Source organism: Dendrobium catenatum, unplaced genomic scaffold, assembly GCF_001605985.2.
Source record: "Dendrobium catenatum unplaced genomic scaffold, ASM160598v2 fragScaff_scaffold_488, whole genome shotgun sequence".
Classification (NCBI taxonomy): Eukaryota; Viridiplantae; Streptophyta; class Magnoliopsida; order Asparagales; family Orchidaceae; genus Dendrobium; species Dendrobium catenatum.
Window position 1 is genome coordinate 2,276,582 of NW_021318950.1, and position 22,458 is coordinate 2,299,039.

Consider the following 22,458-nt stretch of genomic DNA (forward strand, 5'->3'; position numbering starts at 1 on the left):
TCATCTCCCCTATAAGAAAATGGTACATATTCATCAGATGATACCACCATCTGCCAAAATTATGATGTGGTGACCGAGCTCGATAAATTGCATATATTATATGCATTAAATTATGGAAATGCTCCAAAGCCTAAATAAAGCGAAGGCATTGCATCGACCAATTACTAGCCATTTGTAGATGACTAACGGCTTGAAGAATCATGTTCTATAAGTAATATACTTATCATAGCTTTAACAATATTAATTTATTGGATAAATTTTAGTAAAAAAGAGATATTATTGATCTCATAACTATTTATGACTCAATGTGATTCTCTTAATGAGGAAATGGTAGGATGAACCTCAGCCTAAGCTCAGTCTGTATCAATCTACATACTACATCATCTAGCATGATGACAGCTTGCTCCATCTGCACCCTTAGCCTTGTTTGCAAAAAAGAGAAGTGAAGAATTAATAATAAAAAAATACTAGTTAGTTCTAATTTAGTCAAACACATGCAAAAATGAAAGAAATTTGAAACATCATAGACTAATATTTGAATTTTTAGGACAGTTGCACTATTATGGCCCTTATTTTTGCAAAATGCACATGTTCTATTAGGATTTGATCTAAGTTTATCCACTATATTTTTATTTTCAGCATTCATTGACTGATAGGAAATACTCGCAGAAATCAAAGAATTTTGGCTGAAATTTGGAATTTCAGCTAGATAAAACAGAAATTGAGAAAAATTTGGTGGCAAAACACTAGGGAAACTTAATAATTGATGAAAGATAGAAGAAAAAAAATAATATACAATGAATCTTTAATTCGAGAGGAAGACTCCTAATACCTAAGCCGGTGGATAGAGCTCAATCAAACCCTAAGAGAAAAACAAATTCAGCCAAAATATCACATAACCCTAACCCTAAGATTTATTAAAAGCAAACAATTCAAAATAAAAGGTCAAAACACCCCTCCAATTCAAAATTTCCTTCTCACCTCCCCCTCTCTCTCTTCCTTAATGTATGGACCCCACCCCAAGGGGGCGGGCTAAGCTTGGTCGTAACCAGGCTTTCGCCTTGGTATAGACATAGGCCGGTCCCTCCTAGACCAGCTGGATCGGCCCCTCAGGGGCCAATCTAATAATAACCCTCTCCTAAAGAACCACCTTATCCTCAAGATGAAAGGACATAAATTGATGTTTCATCCTCCCATACAACTCCCACGTAGCGTTGTGTCCTCCACTTAATTAGCACTTCCATACTTCCTCCCTCTCCCTATTGTACTCCTTCCAACTCCAATGGTTCCAAAACCAACTCCAAATCCTTTGTCAATTTCACTGATAACTCTACACTTGATGTATGATCCCCTATAACTCTCCTCAATTGTGACACATGGAATATCAAGTATATGGTCATGGTCGAAGGCAGCCTCAATCGATACACAACTGCTCTGATACCTCCATTATCTCATAAGGGTCGAAGTATCTCGGGGCCAGCTTCTCATTCCTCCTACTCGCCATTATCCATTGCCTGTAGGAATGAAGCTTCAAATACACCTATCCCCCACCTCAAAGTGAATGTCCTTGCCGTGTTCATCTGCCTGCCTTTTCATGATCTACTGAGCCCTCAACAGTTGTCTTTTCAATTTATTCAGTACCCTATTCCTCTCTTCTAAGTACTACATACTGAAAAGATCGGTGTGCTACTCTGCCCAAAATACACCAAGTGTGGCAGATCTTTGTCGTACAGCACTTTGAAAGGAGTCATCTGGGATGCTAATGATACCAAGATTGTACCAATACTCTGCCCATGCTAGCCACTTGGCCCACAGCCGAGGTGTCGATGAAGCAAAGCATTGCAGGTATGTCTCCAAGCTCTTGTTTGCCACCTTCATCTATCGTATGTCTGAGGGTGGTAAATGGTATTCTTTAGCATAGTCCCTTGCAACCTGAACAACTCCCTCCAAAAATGACTAAGGAACACCTTGTCTCAATCAGACACTATAGACTTCAGTATCATGTGTAATCTGACCACCTCTCTAATGAATGTCGATGCCACTGTTACTACCGTGTAAGGGTATCTTAGGAGAATGAAATAAGTATATTTGCTCAGTCTGTCCACCACCACCAGAATAATTGTAAACCTTTCAAATCGGGGTAGCCCGTCTATGAAATCCATGGAGACCTCTTCCCACACTCTGACGAGAAGGGCAAGGGGTTGTAGTAGTCCCCCTGGAGCCATGACCATGTATTTGTTCTTCTGGAAAAGCTCAAACCTAGCCACCATCTCCTCTACATCCTTGTGCATCCCCTTCCAACATAAATCTGCAACCAATCTCTTGTATGTCTTCTGCATACCAGAGTGACCACCAACAGTGCTCCAGTGGAACCTCTATAGCAAGTGCGGGATATGAATCGAGGTTCGCGATAGCACAAACCTACATGGTATAGTAGTCTCTTCTCATCTGCTGTATATCCAGGATGGCTACTCTCATCCTTCAGCAGATCCACTCTGATCCTTCTCAGCTCCTTATCTTGCATGCTTTCTTCCTTAATTGCCCTTGCCCCCCAATCCAACATCAGCGGTATCGAAATAGCTATCTCCTGGAGCTCCCCCACGCATCTAGACAAGGCATCAACCGCCATATTTTCTAACCCTGGCCTATACTGAATCTCAAAATCATATCCCAACAACTTTGATAATCATCTCTGATGCTCCTTAGTCACCATCCTCTACTCTAGCAAGTGCTTCAAGCTCTGCTAGTTTGTCCTGACGATGAAAAATCAACCCAACAAGGCCGCCACTTATGAATAACTATATTATAATGGCCATCAATTCCCTCTCATAGACTGACTTCAGTCTAGCTCTATCTGTCAACAGTTAGCTAAAGTAGGCTATAAGTCTGTGATTTTGCATTAGCAATGCCCCAAATCCATATTCTGAGGCATCAGTCTCTACCACGAATATTTGGCTGAAATTTGGTAGGGCTAGGACCAGGACCGTGGTCATGGTGGCCTTCAATCTCTCAAAGGCCTGAGTGACTACCTCTCCCCACAAAAAGCTATCTTTCAACTGTTCTGTCAGAGGCCAAGCGATGGTGTTGCATCCCCTCACGAATCTCCTGTAATACCCCGTCAATCCTAGAAAACCCCTTAGCTCCCTCAGGTTCCTAAGTAGAGACCATTTTAGCATTGCCACGATCTTGGCCTAATCAACGTCCACCCCTTCTTGGGATACCACGTATCCCAAGTACTTCACACTAGCCTATGCAAAAGAATACTTCTTCAGATTGGTCCTCAATTGAGGCTCCTATAACACCGCTAAGACTGCCCTTAGATGCCCCACATGCTCTTCATTGGACTTGTTGTACACTAAGATGACATTATAAAAAAAAATAAAAAAAAAAACGGAACAAACTTCTTGAGGTAAGGTTGGAACACTTTGTTCATGAAGGATTGCAAGATATAAAGGGCATTGGTGAGATCAAATGGCATCACCATGAACTCAGAGTGTCCCTCGTGTGTCATAAAAGCTATCTTCAGAACATTCTCCTCTCTCATCTAGATCTGATGGTACCCGAACTTCAGGTCCACCTTCGTGAATTTCGCTGCTCTACGAAGCTCGTCTATCACTGGAATAAGAAATTTGTCTGGCACAGTCTCCTTATTCAAGGCCTGGTAGTCCACACAAAATCTCCAACTTATACCCTTCTTAGTGCCCAGTAGAACTGGACAAGAAAAAGAGCTCTTGCAAGCCTGATAATCCCTACCTCCAACATCTCCCGGATCAGCTTACCAATCTCATCCTTTTGGATCTAAGAATAGCGGTAAGGCCTGATACAAATTGGTGATACCCCCTCCCTCAATATGATGATGTGTTCATGTCCTCTCTATGGTGGCAAACTCTAAGGTGACTGAAAAATCTCACTGAATTGCTGTATAATCAACTATACTGAAAGAGGGTTGTCCCCCCTTTCTCCCCTCTAATCCCCTCCAAATTGTGTAGCTCCACTAGAAATCCTCCTCCCACCTCCTATATGATCCTTACCATGGTTTTTAAAAACACCATGGCTTTGGAGGGTCCTATATCTCCCATAACCACCATCCTTCTCCCTTCCACCATCAGCTCCATTATCAGTGTTCCCCAATTCACCTTAGTATCCCCCAAGGTCTGCAGTCATCTCATCCCCAGGATGACATCAGTGCTCCCCATCTCCAATAGGAGAAAATCCTTCCTCACCTACCTGGATCTCCTGTATAGTTAAGACCCCTCCCCTACACACTCCTTTACATATCTCCGACTCACCATCATCATCTCATAGCACCCTATGTCCACCAATTTCTTCCACAATTGGTCTACAACCTGATTGAAAATGAAATTGTGGGTAGCATCACTGCCTATCAACACCACTACCTCATTGTCTGCTATTTCTCCTCGCACCTTCATAGTGTGATTCAGAGTGAATCACACTATGGGGTTCAAGGAGACATCTACCATGTCTAAATATAGCTTTTTCTCCTCCATCGATGCCTCACTCCCACCTCCCTCAGCTTCCTCATCATCGCAAATGATGAGAACCTGAAGAGTTCGGTCCTTACACCTATGCACCTACGTGTACTTCTCATCACATTTGAAACATAATCCTTTTGCCCGTTTATCCTGCACCTCTGCTTATGCAAGTCACTTAAAGTTGCTTCTTGGGCGAACTCCACAGCTCTTTTCCCTAGGAGCTTCACTCTAAAAGGATATTGTCTGGGTTATGGGTGCTAAAGTTGTAGAGGTACTCTGGTAGGCTCCTCCCATGATGTTGCCTCCCTTGGCCTTCTCCCTCCTATATTTTTCCTCCACCCTCTGAGCAAGCTCCATCATCTCTCTTAGTCCCCTAGGCCTCACTATCTTGTGTTCTGCCCGTATGTCCTCCATAAGCAAGTCCCTTCATGAAATTTCCCTCTAATCCTTCCTCAAAGATTCCCCTCAATCTCCCTGATAGCAGCTAAGACTTCTCCTGGTACTCCATAACTATCCCCTCCTGAGTTAGGGTATAGAACTATTCGTGGAAGTCTCCTTCCCAAATGGCTCATAAATGTTCCAACAAACACTCCTTAAATTCTCCCCATGAGTAGATCGGATATCTAGCCTTCCTCCATTGGAACCAAGCTAGAACTTTCCCTTCTAAAAATAGACCCACCGCCATGAGTTTTTCCTCTTCAGTTATCCCATTGATAGCAAAGTAATGTTTCACCTGATACACCCAACCCTGGGCATCCTCCCCTTAAAAAATCGGCATATTAAACTTCCTCGATCTCGCATGCATGCCCCAATAATTTCTTCCTCCGTTGGTTCCTCACATGTAGTGGTGGTACGATTCCCATCTTTCCTCCCTTGGTTGACTTGTACCCCATGACTCCCTCCAACCATGCCCTTCTCCATTCCACCTCTCCCCATGCTCGGATAGTCTACCAAACGGTTCAGCCTCCCTCCTTGCTGTTCTCCCTTCAGCATGCCCTGAACCGCCCACCAATGAAGCCCCACATGGTAGTCCTTGATGGAAAACACTCCCTAATTCATCACCATCCACCTGGATCTTTCCTCTTGGTTCCACCCTAGGAATCCCCAACGATGCTTTCGATTGCATCTCAAGCATCTTTTTCATTATCTCTTCAAAGTTTCCAAAGCGGTTCTTGATGACTGAGAGTTTCCCCTCCACCCATAAATAATTTTTCTCTATTTCAGTCTTGAGTTATTCCATCTCACCTTTCAACGCCTACATCTTCTTTGTTGACATTAATTGGATCTATGCTTAAATCGCAAAAAAAAAAAATAACTTGTTTTTTTCGCAAAAAAAGTGATATGATACCAATTTGATAGCAAGATAAAAAAAATTTGAGATAAATTTGGTGGCAAAACAGCAGGGAAACTTGATAATAGATGAAAAATGAAAGAAAACAAACAAGATACAATATATATTCAATTCGAGAGGAAGATCCAACTCTCCTAATCCCTAGCCGACGTCTACAACCCAAGCAAACCCTATGAGAAATACAAATTCAGCAAAAATATCACATAACCCTAACCCTAGGATGAAATAACTATTAAAAGCAAAGAATACAAAGTAAAAGGTCAAAACAACCCCTCCAATTCAAATTTCCCTTTCACCCGCCCCTCTCTATCTCTCTCTTCCTTAATGTGTGGACCCCATCCCAAGGGGGCAGGCTAAGCCTCGGTGGAACCAAGTTTCTGCCTGGAATAGACATACGCTGGTCCCTCCTAGACCAGCTGGACCGACCCCTCTTGGGTTGGTCTAACATTGACCTTTCAACTTTTCTCGTAAAAGTAAAAGATAATAAAAAGGTAAACCCTCCTAACGGTGGCTATAGTTTTTATTCATAGATTACATAAAATAATGCAATATATGATTATTTATAATAATTCAATATAAAAAACCTTGACACAAAAGTTATATAGCCCTAATATCTCATCCCAAGGCTGTGATGAATTATAATATTTTTGTGTATTATTACAAGTGTAAGCACATGCAATCGGTGATATATAATATTCATTAGGAAAGACCAATATAAGATATCAAATACTTGATACACACTATTGTTAACACAGGTTGGCTTGGGATATTGGCATGCGTTACTATCAATTCTCTCTTTGTACATGACACAAATAGGCTATATTCTACTACAAAATACTAAGCAGAATCATTAGATAATTTAAAAAATATTGCAATCAGTTTATGATATATAATAAGTTTAAAATACTAGATTGGTTATCCTCAAGCACATTTGAGAACTCTATTAAAACATTCATGCGTATTTATTATTATTAATCAATATCTAAAGTCACAATCATATGGTAAGAACCACTATGATATTATGTTATATAAATCAATTAAATATCTCTTTGTTGATAGTGTTTATACATGTTATATGCTAGTTAAAATATTGATATCATTATTATTACTATCGCAATATATTTTATCATAAATGGCATTAACATCAACAACAACTAGTCATCTCAATGCCTTCTTGAAGTTCTCTCGTGGTGAAGCAAAGAAGTCAGATGAGTAAACCATTCAAATATTTTCCTATAACCACAAACTTATCTAGAGTGTCCATTCGAGATTATGCATAGATCTCGTCGAACAAAAACTGACTCCACCCATTAAGCGTTTGTAAAAACCATAGACATAACTTGACTTAGACTAGACTACTATAAATGCCAGAGAAAAGAGACCACCATTGCGTCAGTAGCAATAGCACCTAGCAGTATTTATCCTTGTATTTATCAAAAAGGAATATATCATCCATACTCAAGATGTATTGACAAAATTTTCATCCAAAAATGTTTTGTCTAAGAACCCAAAAAAGGCCTTTAAAAAATGAGTGTTGGTGCTAACTTAGATTCTATATATAAAGCCTAGTATGGCGACAAAAACAGTCTTCACTAATCGAATAATACGTAATATGATTTCTCATAACTTCTGAATAATAACTTTATTGTCTTCCTTAGTTCGTCCCATGTTTTAATTCGTAAAATTTGTATGTCATATTTTGGACTCCATCAAGGTTTAAAATTGCGTAATTAAGCCATGAGGCGGTTTTCGTCCGTGAGGCGAGGCGTAAGCCTCGAGGCGGTCTGAGGCGTAAGCCTCACGGACACAGAATTGCGTAAATTAGAAATTAAGGGTTTTAGCAGGTAAATAATAGCAATATTCTATCTTACAATAAAAATATCTAAATGATATATGAAAATAGTGGAAAATAAGAAAATAGATGCAATAAAATCATGTCCCAAAATACAAAATCACAAAATATTAGTTTAACAAAACTCCCAAAGTACAAAGAACATATAAAATGCAATCATATCCCATCACTAAATGAGTCTTCAAGGGAATCTTCTTCTCCAATTGTATCTATAAATGTCATATCATCATCATCTTCAATATGACTCACTTTTCTCTTCCCTGTTCAATAAGAGAAAAGATCATTATCATGTTAATTGCTCACTTGATATAAATATAATGCAATAGCATATAAGAAGTTGTGGAATAACTTTACTTGATTGTTGTGTTGCAGAGCTAGTGGATGTGTGTGGTGTGGTAGTAGTGGATGTGCCCACTTGATCTGCTTCGCCCCTCAAGACATCTACACTTAGATCCTCTAGCTGTAAGTCTGATAATGACAAATATGTCTCATCATCTATGAACCACTCATTATCAGATGACACATCATCACACACCAACGGGTCCTCATCATCCTTCAACTCCATATTCCTCAACGGGGTGAAGGGGCAGCGCCCTTGCGGGGGTTTCCGGGGGCAGCGCCCCCGGAACAAAATTATATTATAAGAGTAATTTTGAAATTCTGGTTATTGTATATGCTCAATACCGAGCAGTACCGAGCATGTATCGCTCAGTACCGAGCATGTACCGCTCAGTACCGAGCATGTATTGCTCAACCTCCCATCGAGCATCAATGATATCCCAAATCTCTCTATAACTTGCCTCCTCACCTCCCAAGTTATGTGGAATCAATTCCTTATGAGAGCATGATAAGTGTTCCTTCATGCGGGTTACTCCGCCCTTCACCACTTTCTCAAAAAAATTGCATTTTAAATAGACATACGTCTCCTCACCCCCTCCTACGTCAACTTGCACACTATATTTCCAAGAAGGATCATGCCGCAATGACGTATTCGCATTTTCTTTGCCTCTAACCATGTTTCCTAAAGCAAAAATCCAAAAACACACAAAAACAATAAAAAAAACATAAACCCTAGATTTTCTTACACTTGAAAAATCTAACCCTAAACTAAAAAAAAAAAATTAAAATCGATTGTAGAGTACTCTTAGAGGGCGGCCGGACATTTCAACTTCGTCGGAGAGAGCCGGCGCCGGCGGGAGAAGCGGCGAGAAGGGAAGCCGACAGGTGCAGGAGCTCTCTGTTTCGCGAACACAGCGTGCGGGAAGGAAATTTTTGGGAGAACTGGGAGCCGTATGGGATTAAGGAAGAAAAAGTCTTCATTTTAAGTGGGTGGGCCCGTTACTATGAGGCGTACGCCTCTGCCAGAATTGCGCAATTGCGCCTCTGAGGCGCACCTCAGTCCAAGTGAGGCATACGCCTCTGCCAGGAGAGGAATTGCGTAAGCCTCGAGGCTGTTTTGGGTCAAATTGCGCGCCTCTTATTGCGCAATTTTAAACAGGACTCCATGGAGATTATTTTTCTTTTTAGATCCAACGATTACTCTACAACAATATAATGACACAAATTTTAAAATACAATTACAATGAATGACACATATCATGGGGTGCATGGACATATGAGATTTATCATTTATGGAAATTGATGTACCAGCTAAATGTTGGCTTCTAGATGCATGAAGACGCCACTAACATGGATAGAATAGATAATTATAGTGCACTCACTTGTGATAAATCTATTCTTGTTCAAAATAGTTTTCTAATATACTACATTATTCAAAATAAATCATTCATTTAACGCACATTGGAGATGATTCTAGCTTTCAAAAATTATCCCTTAAAATAATTAGTCCAAAATTATCTCTTGATAATAGGTTTTATAATTCTACTAATATATGATTACAAGGAGTGTAACATTTCAAAAGAATGGGAATAGTTGATGCAAAACTAAAACAAAATCTAAGAATGAGGTAAAAAACCAAGGTACTACATTAAGATTTAGGCTTTCTGTTATTAAAAATTATTAATACAAGCTCACAGACTATGTTGCACCGATACACCTATTTATGAAGGCATGCTGTATCCGATACACGGATACGCCTACGATACTGCACCGATACGTGTCGGATACGGCTTTGCTGTATCCAATTAAAATAGCATTTAATTTCAAAAGGGCACATGTGTCCGTTGAAAAACAAAAAAAAAAATATGAAAAGAAGACTCGTCGTATTTACTTTCGCGGCTGCAAGCGAGGTTCTCTCATTTCCAAGATGGATTTGAGTCTCTTGATGATATGAGAATATTAGAAATTGCTAATCTTTCACTTGATGAGCCTGAATTAGAAGCTATGATATTTATTGAAGATGATATAGAAGTTCAAAGACAAACGAGTGAAGAAGCTAATCATATCATTCCTTCTATTGAATAGTTGAAACATCATGTGCTAGACAATTTATGTTTATGCTTTTGTTATTGTACTAGACATTTAATGCTTACTTTTATTTTGATACAAATGATGTTACTTTCATTTTTTATTGATTTCAAATAGTATGCTTTGATTGCTTTCTTATGTATGATTTATAAATTATAATGTCGTGTCCACGCCGTACCCATATCCTGTATTTTTAAGAATTGATTTGTCCTGTATCTGTATCATATCGTATCTGTTTCGCCGTATCCGTATCAGTGCAACATAGCTCATAGATGATCTATAGTTTCTCTAAATCATTAAAGAATAACTAAAAAAACTTAATTTAATATCCCTTGATAATTAATTTGATCATAACAGTCCATGAGAAAAAATCTCTTTAAAAATTACTTAATTTCAAGGCCACTCTTCTTGTCTTATTTTGCTAATCCAAAATTTTATATTTTAAGGGCATTAAATTTTATTTTATTTCTATTAATTTTTTACTCTTTATCTTCCGACAAGTCATCAATTTATATAATAATATTTTATTAATGTTTAAAGCTTTTCAAAGTTATTTAGGCTTGAAAAAATCCCATAAATAGAACTTAGCTTTACACTTTAAGATTTATTGAATAAAACTTACTCTTTGCTTCTTTAAATTTCATTTGGCAGCCTTGATAGTTGCTCTACTCACTGGTGAAGCTTAGTTGTTGATCTCTTACGGTTTTCGTAAGTTTTTATTTATATTTTTCCACCCTTACTCCTGTTTCCAAATATAATACTTATCTCTTCTATACAGCCTAAAACCTATATTACCTTAACCCCTAAACATATCCAAACATTTCAAAGCCAACACTATACATATCTCTTCTATATTCCTGTAGACCCTAAATAAATAGTATAGTCAATCATTAGTTGATACGGTCTATTAGAGCAACCAACACTATACCAATCAATCAACTATGGGGTAGAACTATAGAAAGAATATTCAGCTGAAGAAATTTTTTGTGACTGCTTATTCATTTAATTGTTTTTTTCAAAAATAAGTAATATGTAAATTTGTGTAGTCAATGCTATAATAATACATACATTCAAGTACTATGTAGGTAGATCTTCAACTATCATGTGGCCTCTCTAATAACATTAACTCACAAATTTCACCATCAATGATCTACATGACAGCAAAACCACCACTAACTAGAAAATGATACACCATACTGATTATATAAGAGTGATGGTAATGTAACAGCCGAAAAATATCCATTTTAAGTTCTATTCTAATATTTCTTAAATTTGAATAGGATGATTTCGCCCACCAACATATGAGGGGATAAAATCACCCATAGCTCATAAACTCCATCAAAGAATAAATCAAATGTGATATTTTATTGCTCACGGTGGACACTAATCCTGTGTGAGATATTGTAAAAGCTTATGTAACTAAATATTGATTAAATGATTAATATAAATTTTCTAGTACAACTTGCATGACATAATTTATCAAAATAAATATTTTTTATCATTAATTAAAAAAAAAAGACAGTTATGAAGAAAATTATCATCTACAAAAAATTAAAATTAAACTATACAAGAGAAAACACATATTCAAATATATTCTACAAAACCGATCCACTAGTGACCGGTTCAGCTGGTTCAGCCGGCCCCCCTTGGGCCAGCCAAACATTAGAGTTTCGCCTATGTTACACACGGGCCGGTTCAATGGACCGGTATAACACATTCTACGCCATAAAGCATTACAAGTCTCACCACCATCTTATCAAAATTATACCTTAAGTATGAGGGGAACTTTTCTATCACACAACAACTAGATGCATTCCTCCACTTCAACAATCCAACTTGAATTCCACTAATAATATCCCCATCTATTCCAAATAATAGACTCATGAATATTTCATTTATTAAATAAAAAATTTAAATATTTTTTAATTGATTCAACATTGACCCAATCAACATAAAGGCAACTTGAAAGTTTAATCATATCCAAGCAACATTTCATAACCAGAAGTCATGCGGCTGAACTTTATGGTGGAAATAACAATAATTTCAAAATGACCTAAAGAATTGAACTCATAAAGATTATGAGCAAAAGTTGAAAAGTCTTACAAGCTATGTTTCATAACCATAAGTCACATGGCTGAGCTTCATAGTGGAAATAACAATAATTTCAAAATGAACTAAAGAATTCGAAAGTTGAAAAGTCTTACAAGCTATGTTTCATAACCATAAGTCACATGGCTGAGCTTCATAGTGGAAATAACAATAATTTCAAAATGAACTAAAGAATTCGAGTGATAAAGAACATATGAACAAAAGTTGAAAGTTTTACAAACCTTTGATTGGTAAGTATTAGCACCATGGCAAACAATTGGAAAAAAAAGAAAGGAAAAGGGGGGTAGGGGTAGAGGGGGGAAGAGGGTGGGGGGTGTGTGGAGAGGGCAAAGGCAATGTGACCACAAAAATTTTAAATAAGCGGTGCACATGTGATTCAACGTTACTATGACTGAAAGTTTATATTTGAGGTAAAAAATAAAATATATTCTAACTTGGTTTTATGCAAGAATGATAAATAGTTCAATTATAATACAACCCAACAACGAGGACAACATATCTTTTGCTTCTACAACTTGATTTTGAATTTCAAATAATTTCACAATTTTATCTATTTCTTGGTAGCCCATTATATTCCGGTTAAAGAAATTATTGTTGCGTCCGGGAATATTCGCGGCGGTAAAGAAATATATGGTTTAACGTCTTAGCATTGTACGAAGATCTAGCACAAAGCAGATAGAGTGGGGGTGAAACATTCGTAAGAGACACCAAAGTTTTTACGGGAAACCCCTTGAAAAGGGGAAAACACGGGGCCTGGCCCAGTTTGAATCCACTAGTATTGCAGTCGTTACAAATGAGGCCTTCCTTTGAGAAGGCCTTGTATTGATGTAGAAATATACATCATATACATTGCATTACATGGTAGGAGTTACAATACATTTGTTTGGTCGGAAGGACCGTAGGTCGGCAGGAGACCGGGGTCAGAAAGACCGTTGTCTGTTGATGGAGGTCGGACGGACCGTAGTAGGCGACAGAGGTCGAAAGACCGTAGTCGGCAGGAGACGGGGTCAGAAAGACCGTTGTTTGTGATGGAGTCGGAAGGATCATAGTAGGCGATGAAGGTCGGAAGGACCGTAGTCGGCAGAGAGAAACGGGTCAGAAAGATCGTTTGCCTGTTGATGGGAGGCCGGAAGGACCATAGTGAGGCGACGGAGGTCGAAAGGACCCGTAGTCGGGCAGTATTCTGGGAGAACTATTGGCATCAGGTGGTGGCCTGGTGGAGCTCAAGGCCTCAAGTGGGTCCGACGGAAGTCTGGGCCTCAGTGATGTTCTGGTGGAGCACACGGCCTTTGATGATGATCTGGCGAAGACAAGGGTCTCTGGCAAAGGTGACGGCCGTCTAACGAGGTGAAGGCCACTGGCGAAGGTGATGGACCTCAGAGGAAGATGTCAGGCCTGACGTCGGCCTTGAGCAGGAACGTTGGGCCTCTAGCAGAACGTCGGCCTTGACAGAACTTGGTCTTCAGCAGAATGTCGGGCCTTCAGTAGAACGTCGGGCTGGTAGTGGTGCGGCGAAAATCCGGCGGTGGTCCGGCGAGGCTCCGCGGTGATCTCGGCGAGCTCCGGCGGTGGTCCGCGTGAGGCTCCGGCTGGCGTCGAGGCTCTGCCCGGTGGTCCGGCGAGGTCCGGCGGCGCGTCGAGGAGGAGCTTCTTCCTTCTCTTCCTTCTCCTCTTCTTCTTCTTCTTCCCCCTCCATTTGTGAAGAATGAGGGCTCTATTAGATTTTATCTGGAGTGGCATAGTTCGTAAATAGACTGAGATCCAGGCGAATAGGGAGTGCGTTGAGATGGACGGCGATACGAATCCTATCGATCGTGCACCTTCGTGCGACATTTGAAGGTCTTAGAGATGTCGGAATTCGTTGATCTTGGGCTCGTTGGATTCGTTCTCGTCGAGCCGTGTCGATTCGAGAAAGCTCGTAAAAATCGAGACCGTTTGGTAACTCAAACAGCTGTTATGAAGCTCCCAACAGCGCCTTTCAGGGTCATAAGTTTGTGGGCTCATTTGGGCTCGGATTGAGTTTGATTTGGTGTCGTTGGTCGTATTTCTGAGACGCTCAGATTCACTGTAAGTTGTTGAAATCGGAGTTTCAAATGGTCTCCGATTAATTTCGAGTTCAACTTGATTCGCATCGAGATTCGGCCCGATCAAGATAATTTTTTTGACGATGTATCAGATTTAAGCCTCACACCACATAATTTAGGTCGGACGTCAAGCTCCATGGATGTACAGATAAATATTGATCTCTGACAGCCGTTCGAGATCTCTTCTAAACTTTTAGTTTGCCTTGAATTTCCTTGATGATGTATAACATAGGCCATGACGTCTTCGACTTTGATCAAATGAATTAAAGTTATATAACTTTCAAGATCAAGCGAATAAATATATGCAGATAACTGACCAATCATCTGTATGCTATCTCTTACAAACCTCCTTGGGTATCTAAAGTTTTATAATCGATAATAATTATAATTTGAATATCTTCTTAATAACTCGGTAACCGATAAATTGATGAATCATTGTTTGGCTCCACCAGACATATGAACATATAATATAGTTTTAGCCATCAACATGTGAACTAAGGCATTAAGCATTCAATGCCATCAATCTCGTACTGAAGATATTTTGAATGAAAACTGACAAACATACTAAATTCATATACCGTGCAGCATAAAAAATTATCTCTGCTCACTCTTTACAGAAGAAATGAAGGCGGCCTTTGCGCGTAGATGTAAATAGTCAAAGTGTCAAATCCAAGCGTTGCTTTTGTTTTTATTAAGTTTACAGTGGTAGATTTTTTTTGTTTAACCGAGGCGGGCTGCTAAGAGAAAGAGAGCCAGTAATGAACGCCTCTTTTTTTGTTTTAGCTAGGAGGTCCACACCACATTTTTTTTTAGTAACGCATTGACGGATTTCTCTTCAAAACCTGCTAAACGTTACTTTTTTTTTTAGAGAATTTTTTTTTTTTTCATAAATTTCCTCCAACTCTCTTGCACCTTATAAATACCTCCCATAGGGATGGTAATTGAAATCTGTTGCACCTCCCACTGTCTCATCACTCTTAAGCAATTCTAGGCATTCACCTTAGCTCACCTAATACTAGAGCGCTATCATTCAACCTATTAGGCCAAGTACGGCCCTCTTTGCTAAGATAACGGACGCATCTCCCCTCATTTTTCTTCTCTATCTTATATTATGAGCCTTCCCCCGGGCGTGCCATATAACACACAGGCTTCCCCTTGTACAGCCCGGGCCCCTCTCTGTAAGAAGGAGATTCTTTCACCCTTCTGTATTCTCTTTCTCACGCGTGAGGCATTCCCCTAGTCCTATGATTTGGGTGGATATCCCCCCATTGCAGGTCAGCCCCTCAGCTGAGAGGAGTCTCTTCTTTTTCTCAAGTTTGGGCCTGTCCCGTGGCATGTAATGGGTGGTGGTCCTCAGTCCTAGTCCATGGTCCACACGAAGTAGGAGAGTCATCTCTTCATTCTTAAAAGATCATGCGGCAGGATGGCTTTCACTAACAATGGTTAGTCGTGGAGCGATTGATGTTGGAGGAGACTTGTTAATGAGGTCATGAGGACTTGTCTTATGAATTAGTAAGATGGACGGTCGAATGGACGGCATAAATTCGTCGTCGTAGATAGGAGTCTAACAATGGATAGAAGTCGACGCCGGACGGCGTGAGTAGTAATCCAAGTCAGCAGAGCTAATCGTCGTTAATGTACCGTCGTGCGGGTAGAAGATCCTACGAAAGTTACAGAGACCGGCTGAACTCCAGAGCGACGAGAGTAGATAGTAGATCCGACGGCCAGAGGGGCAGGAGTTCTGACGTCTTCTGTAGAAGACCGATGAAAGTCGTCGTACGAAAGCAGAAGTCCAGATCCTTGTTAGATGAGTAGAAGTCCACTGACGCTAGCAGAAAGTTCGACGACAGGCTGAGAAGTCCGGCCCGAGCGCCACTTGGGTAGGGTATAAGCTACAACGTCGAAAGTTCCATGCAAGGAAAAGTGTCAGCCGACAGGCAGAAATTCAAATCAGCGTTAGCAATTGTAACTTGATGCCAAAAGTACTTGTGGAGCCATGACGGCATTCTGGTGACGTTAACCAAGGATGTATAATCTATCCGAGGTTGTTTGTCAGACGCTCTTGCGCTCTCGATGATGTTAACCTGGATATGGATCCACCAAGATTGTAGGACCTATCGAGGTTGTATGTCGGAAGCCTTGTCGACGACGTTAACCTGTGTGGAAGAGGTCGGAGAGAATACACCAAGGATGTAGGACCTTATCCGATGTTGTAGTGTCGGAGCCTTTGCTCGACGGACGTTAACCTGTGTGGAAGAGGTCGGAGAGAATATCCCCAAGGATGTAAGACCTATCCGAGGTTGTATGTCGGAGCCTTTGCTCGACGACGTTAACCTGTGTGGAGAGGTCGAGAGAAATCCACCAAGGATGTAGGACCAATCGAGGGTTGTATGTCGGAGCTTTCCTGACGACGTTAACCTGTGTGAAAGACGGTCTGAGAAGGTAATCCACCAAGGATGTAGGACCTATTCCGAGGTTGTATGTCGGAGGCATTTGCTCGTACGACGTTAACCTGGTGTGGAAGAGTCGAGAGAATCCACTAAGGATATAGGACCTATCGAGTGGTATGTCGGAGCCTTTGCTCGACGACGCTTAAACCTGTGTGGAAGAGGTCGGAAGAGGAATCCACCAAAGATGTAGGACCTATCCGAGGTTGTGTGTTGGAGCCTTTGCTCGACGACGTTAACTTGTGTGGAAAAGGTCGAGAGAATCCTCCAAGGATGTAAGACCTATCCGAGGTTGTATGTCGGAGCCTTTGCTCGACGACGTTAACCTGTGTGGAAGAGGTCGAGTCGGATCCCCAGTGGATCGATTTGTCTTTATTTGGGAGGGCGAACGCCGCGTGTATCCCGAATCAAGGTAAAGAATGGTTTATCTTTAGACTGTTACTGCCCTTTTTGAGGTCAATATCAGACCTTGTCTAAGGGAAAAGTTCAGCAGGGATTGCGTGAAGCTAGTTATTGATCAGAAGTATCATTGCATTTTGCTGAGATTTTTCTGAAATATCATCTTAATGTTGGAAGTATTTGAGGGATCTTCTTGACCATAGTTGGAGTCAAAGTTGTCCCCCAGTCCGGATCTAATTTCCATAAAATTGATGAAGCATGGCTGAAGTCAGGAAGTTGATAATGAATGATCTTTTGAGGTTGGAGCAAAAAATGCCCCCCCCCAGTCGCGGAATATGTTCCATGAAATTGATGAAGTAATGACTGATGTCAAGAGTTGCCATGAACATCCTTTTGATATTGGAGCAAAAATTTGCCCCCCAGTCGCGGAACCAGTTTCCCACAGACGCGCCAAACTGTTGCGTCCTGGAATATTCGCGGCGGTAAAGAAATATATGGTGTTTAACGTCTAGCCATTGTACGAAGACCAGCACACAAGCAGATAAGAGTGGGGGTGAAACATTCATAAGAGACACCAAGTTTTTGGGTGAAACCCCTGAAAAGGGGAAAAACCACGGGGCCTGGCCCAGTTTGAATGAATCCACTTGTATATGCAGTCGATTACAAATGAGGCCCTTCCTTTGGATAAGGCCTTGTATTGATGTAGCCAAATATACATCATATACATTGCATAATAGGTAGGAGTTACATATACATGTTGTTTGGTCGGAAGGACCGTAGTCGGCAGGAGACGGGGTTAGAAAGACCGTTGTCTGTTGATGGAGGTCGACGGACCGTAATAGGCGACAGAGGTCGAAAGGACCGTAGTCGGCAGAAGACCGGGGTCAGAAAGACCGTTGTTTGTTGATGGAGGTCGGAAGGATCATAGTAGGCGATGAAGATCGAAGGACCGTAGTCGACAGGGAGAACGGGGTCAGAAAGACCGTTGCCTGTTGATGAGGCCAGAAGGACCATAGTAGACGATCGGAGGTCGAAAAAGGACCCGTAGTCGGGCGGATTCTAGGAGAAACCTATGGGGCCATCAGTGGTTGCCTGCGGGAGCTCAAGGCCTCAAAGTAAGCGGTCCGACGGAAGTCTGGGCCTCATGTGATATTCTGGTGAGCACACGCCTTTAATAATGGATCTGGCGAAGACAATGGTCTCTGGCAAAGGTGAGGGCCTCTGGCGAAGGTGGAAGGCCCGCTGGTAAAAGTGAGGGCCGTCTGGCGAAGGTTATGGCCTCTGGCGAAGGTGATGGCCTCAGATGAAGATGTCAGGCCTGAACGTCGGGCCTTGAGCAGAACGTTGGGCCTTGAGGCCCAGAACGTCGGGCCTTTGAGCAGGAACGTTGGGTCTTCAGCCCTCAGAATGTCGGCCTTTCAGCTAAAAGTCGGCCTGTAGTGGTGCAGCGAAAATCCGGCGCGTGGTCCGGCGAGGCTCGCAGCGGTGGTCCGTGCGAGGCTCCTGCGGTAGTCCGGCGAGGTCCGGCGGCGGTCGAGGAGAGGCTTCTTCCTTCTCCCTTCTCCTCTTCTCTTCTTCCTTCCCCCTCCATTTGTGAAGAATGAGGGCTATATTTATAGATTTTCTGGAGTGGCATAGTTCGTAAAAAGACGTGAGATCGGGGCGATATGGGAGTGGTTGAATGGAGCGGCCGATATCGAATCCTAACGATCGATGCCACCGTTCGTTGGACATATGAAAGTCTTAGAGATGTCGGAATTCGTTGATCTTGGGCCTCGTTGGGATTCGTCTCGTCGAGCCGTTCGATTCGAGTATAAGCTCGTAAAAAATCGGCAGACCGTTGTGAACTCAAACAGTGTTATGAAGCTCCCAACAGCGCTTCGGTCCCTTAATTTGGCTCATTTGGGCTCGGTTGAGTTGAATTTGTGTCGTTGGACTTCTATTTCTGAGACCGCTCAGTTCGACTGTAAGTTTGTTGAAATCGGAGTTCAAATGGTCTCCGAATTAATTTTCGAAGTTTCCAACTTGATTCTGCATCGAGATTCGTGCCCGATCAAGATAATTTTTTGACGATGTATCAATTATAATTACAAAAATTAAACAACAACAATAATAACATCAGCCTTTGTCCCACTATGTAGGTCGGCTAATTACAAAAATAAAACAAAATAAATAAAACAAAAACAAGACAACTGAATAAATGGAAGTTTTTGAATGATAGTTTTCCAAGAATTATAGTGATGAAGCCAAGAAAGTAATTAAGTGCAAGATTTATAGAGTAGAAAATACACTAAATGTACAATAAGCCTACCTTCTTCAAGCACTGCAGAGCCTTCTTCAAATAGTTCTTCAATAGCCCCAACAGAGAAGATTTATTGTGAGCTTGCTGAAAGAATTTTGAGGCATCCCAAAAAGTAGAATTTAAACTTATTCCGGTACTTCCTAGGAGATGCTGGTAAATTGGAATGATCCAATGTGAATGATATCACAACCAAACAAGTTGTATCATCCTTAAGGCCACTTGTCTCAAGGCTTCCTAAATGAATCAACGTGGGATAATGATTGAACAACACAGAACTACAATAAACTACAATAAGAACAATAACAAAGCAACAGAAACAAAGGAATGAAGACCATTTATGATTAGCGTCACCTTAACAACCAATTTGCAGCCAAGCTCAGTAACAATCCTCGACAACACTTGGCAGCCATCTCAGATGAAAGTGCATCCCATATGCCATCTGAAGCTAAATTAGTCGAGCTCCGGATTCTGGAAGCTGCTCAGCAACCAACATGCCATGTTAAATTAAAGCCATAGAATGCTGTGAGCATGGACCAGAAGAATAACTAACTTTAACTTGCTTAACATGAGGAATCGGGACTATAAATTCCCCAACATCCATATCGCCAATCGACCTTGAGAGGCAACATCCACCAGGCCAGCATCGAGAGGACCAACCTAAGGAGAAAGCAAACACGTACACAATGCCATCATATAATCTTGCTTTTGGGAGGAACGGAAAAGGAAAAATATGCAATAGAGCTCATTTTAGTAAATTATCTTGAAATTCTTTGGTACAGAAAAATTTTCTTAGTCAAAACCCAGCTTAGTCAGACAGACACAACAATGAAAGAAATCAAAAATCCAAACTGAATGTGAATTAAGTTATAAAAAGAAATTGCATCACTTGACTGGAGAAGCAGAATTTGATAATCAATGTAACGGACAGAAAAAAGAAAAAACAAAGAAAAAAAATAAGTTAAAATTTGTTGTAATTATAGGGGAATGAAATTTATGAATCACACAATTAAATGGGCATGAAACACCAGCTTGAAGAAGCACATAGGTTTCTATGAATCAATTGGAATTTGTGCTAAGAAGATTAATCATTTTATTACACAACAACAACACATCAAGCCTTTATCCCACTACGTGGGGGTTGGCTACATGAATCTTTTTCTCCATTGTGTCCTATTAAAAGTCAAATTCTCGTTTAAATCTAATAAAGAAAGGCCATTCCTAATATTTTCTAACAAGACTTTTAGGTCTACCCCTACTTCTTAACATAAGTCAAATCTAATACCCTACTCTCCTAACCGGGTCATGGGAAGGCCGCCGTTTTATTGTGACCAAACCATCTAAGGCGACTCTCTCTAATCTTACTTCTACTGGAGCTACTCCAACCTTTTCACGTATATGCTCATTTCGTATCCTATCTCTAAGGGTAAAGCCACTCATCCACCTGAGCATCCTCATCTCTGCCACACTTAACTTAGTATTATGCTTCTCTTTTAATGGCCAACATTCGACACCATTAAGCATTGCAGGCCCACTACCATCTTATAGAATTTTCCCTTAAGTTGAGGTACATTTCAATCACATAACAAGCCCGATGCATTCCTCCACTTCAACCATCCAACTTGAATTCTGCTGATAATATCCCCATCTATTTCACCATCACTCTGAACAATAGATCCAAGATATCTAAAACGTTGTACTCTTATTAATGACTTGATCGCCCAAAGTCACAATCCCCTCACTAGTCTATTAATACTAAATTACACTCTATATATTCAGTTTTAGATCTACTGAATCAAAAACCTTTAGACTCTAAAGTTGACCTCCATAATTCCAGTTTACCTTCAACTCCCTCTCTAGTCTTATCAATAAGAAGAATATCATCAGCAAAAAGCGTACACCAAGGTACATCCTCTTGCAATTGTCTAGTGAGAACATCCATGACTAAAGTAAAAAGATATGGTCTTAAGGCTGATCCTTGATGTAACCCAACCGAAATAGGGAAATACTTGGTCAATCCACCTTGTGTTTGAACACAAGTAATAGCTCCTGCATACATATCTTTAATGATTTGAATATAAGCATTATTGACTCATTTCTTTTCAAGAACTCTCCATAGCACTTCTCTTGGAACTTTATCATATGCTTTTTCTAAATCAATCATTTTTATTAATCATGAAAAAATGTATGAATAAAAGTCACGATGAATAATTTTGTGAGTATGAAGTAGAAAAGGTGGATATTAGAGAACAAAAAAAAATTTCAAGAACTCTCCATAGCACTTCTCTTGGAACTTTATCATATGCTTTTTCTAAATCAATCATTTTTATTAATCATGAAAAAATGTATGAATAAAAGTCACGATGAATAATTTTGTGAGTATGAAGTAGAAAAGGTGGATATTAGAGAACAAAAAAAAAAGTTGCAAATTGCTGCAATTGTAAATAATTTTGTGAGTATGAAGTAGAAAAAGTGGATATTAGTGAACAAAAAAAGCAATGTTACGAATGGCTGCATTTGTAAATGGCCCAAACATTATGGAAGATAATTATATAAAACAAGTTTAGAAAAATACAGATTTCAAAGAATCACTTTTAATATATGTGATTAAGGTCCACCCTCTTTATCTATACTACTAGCATTTTGTTCACATAAAAATTTAGCCATTGAAAATAATTGTCTAGTCTCAACTGTTAATCTTGCCCTATGATCAACCCTGAAACCAATGCAAATGATTAAAGGGCATACGCATGACAGCTGCAAGTGATTGGAACAATGTGCTCCTAAATATGAAGTCCTTACTTCTTAAGATTTTTATTTTATGATGCTTCATCTTTCTCGTTTTAGACACAATGGAGAAAAAGGATTCATGGAGCCAACCACATGTATTGGGATAAAGGCTTGATGTTGTTGTGCATTGTTGTGTATTAATGCTTCATCTTTCTCTCTCCCCTTGTCAAAGTACATTTGTTGCATGCATGTTACTATGCTGTTATG

General features: G+C 40.3%; 1 pseudogene; it reads right to left on the minus strand.

Annotated features, from left to right (window-relative positions):
* The window catches only part of LOC110115825, a 33,430-nt pseudogene extending 11,217 nt beyond the window's left edge, over positions 1-22,213 (minus strand).
* Between the last annotated feature and the right edge of the window lie 245 nt (positions 22,214-22,458).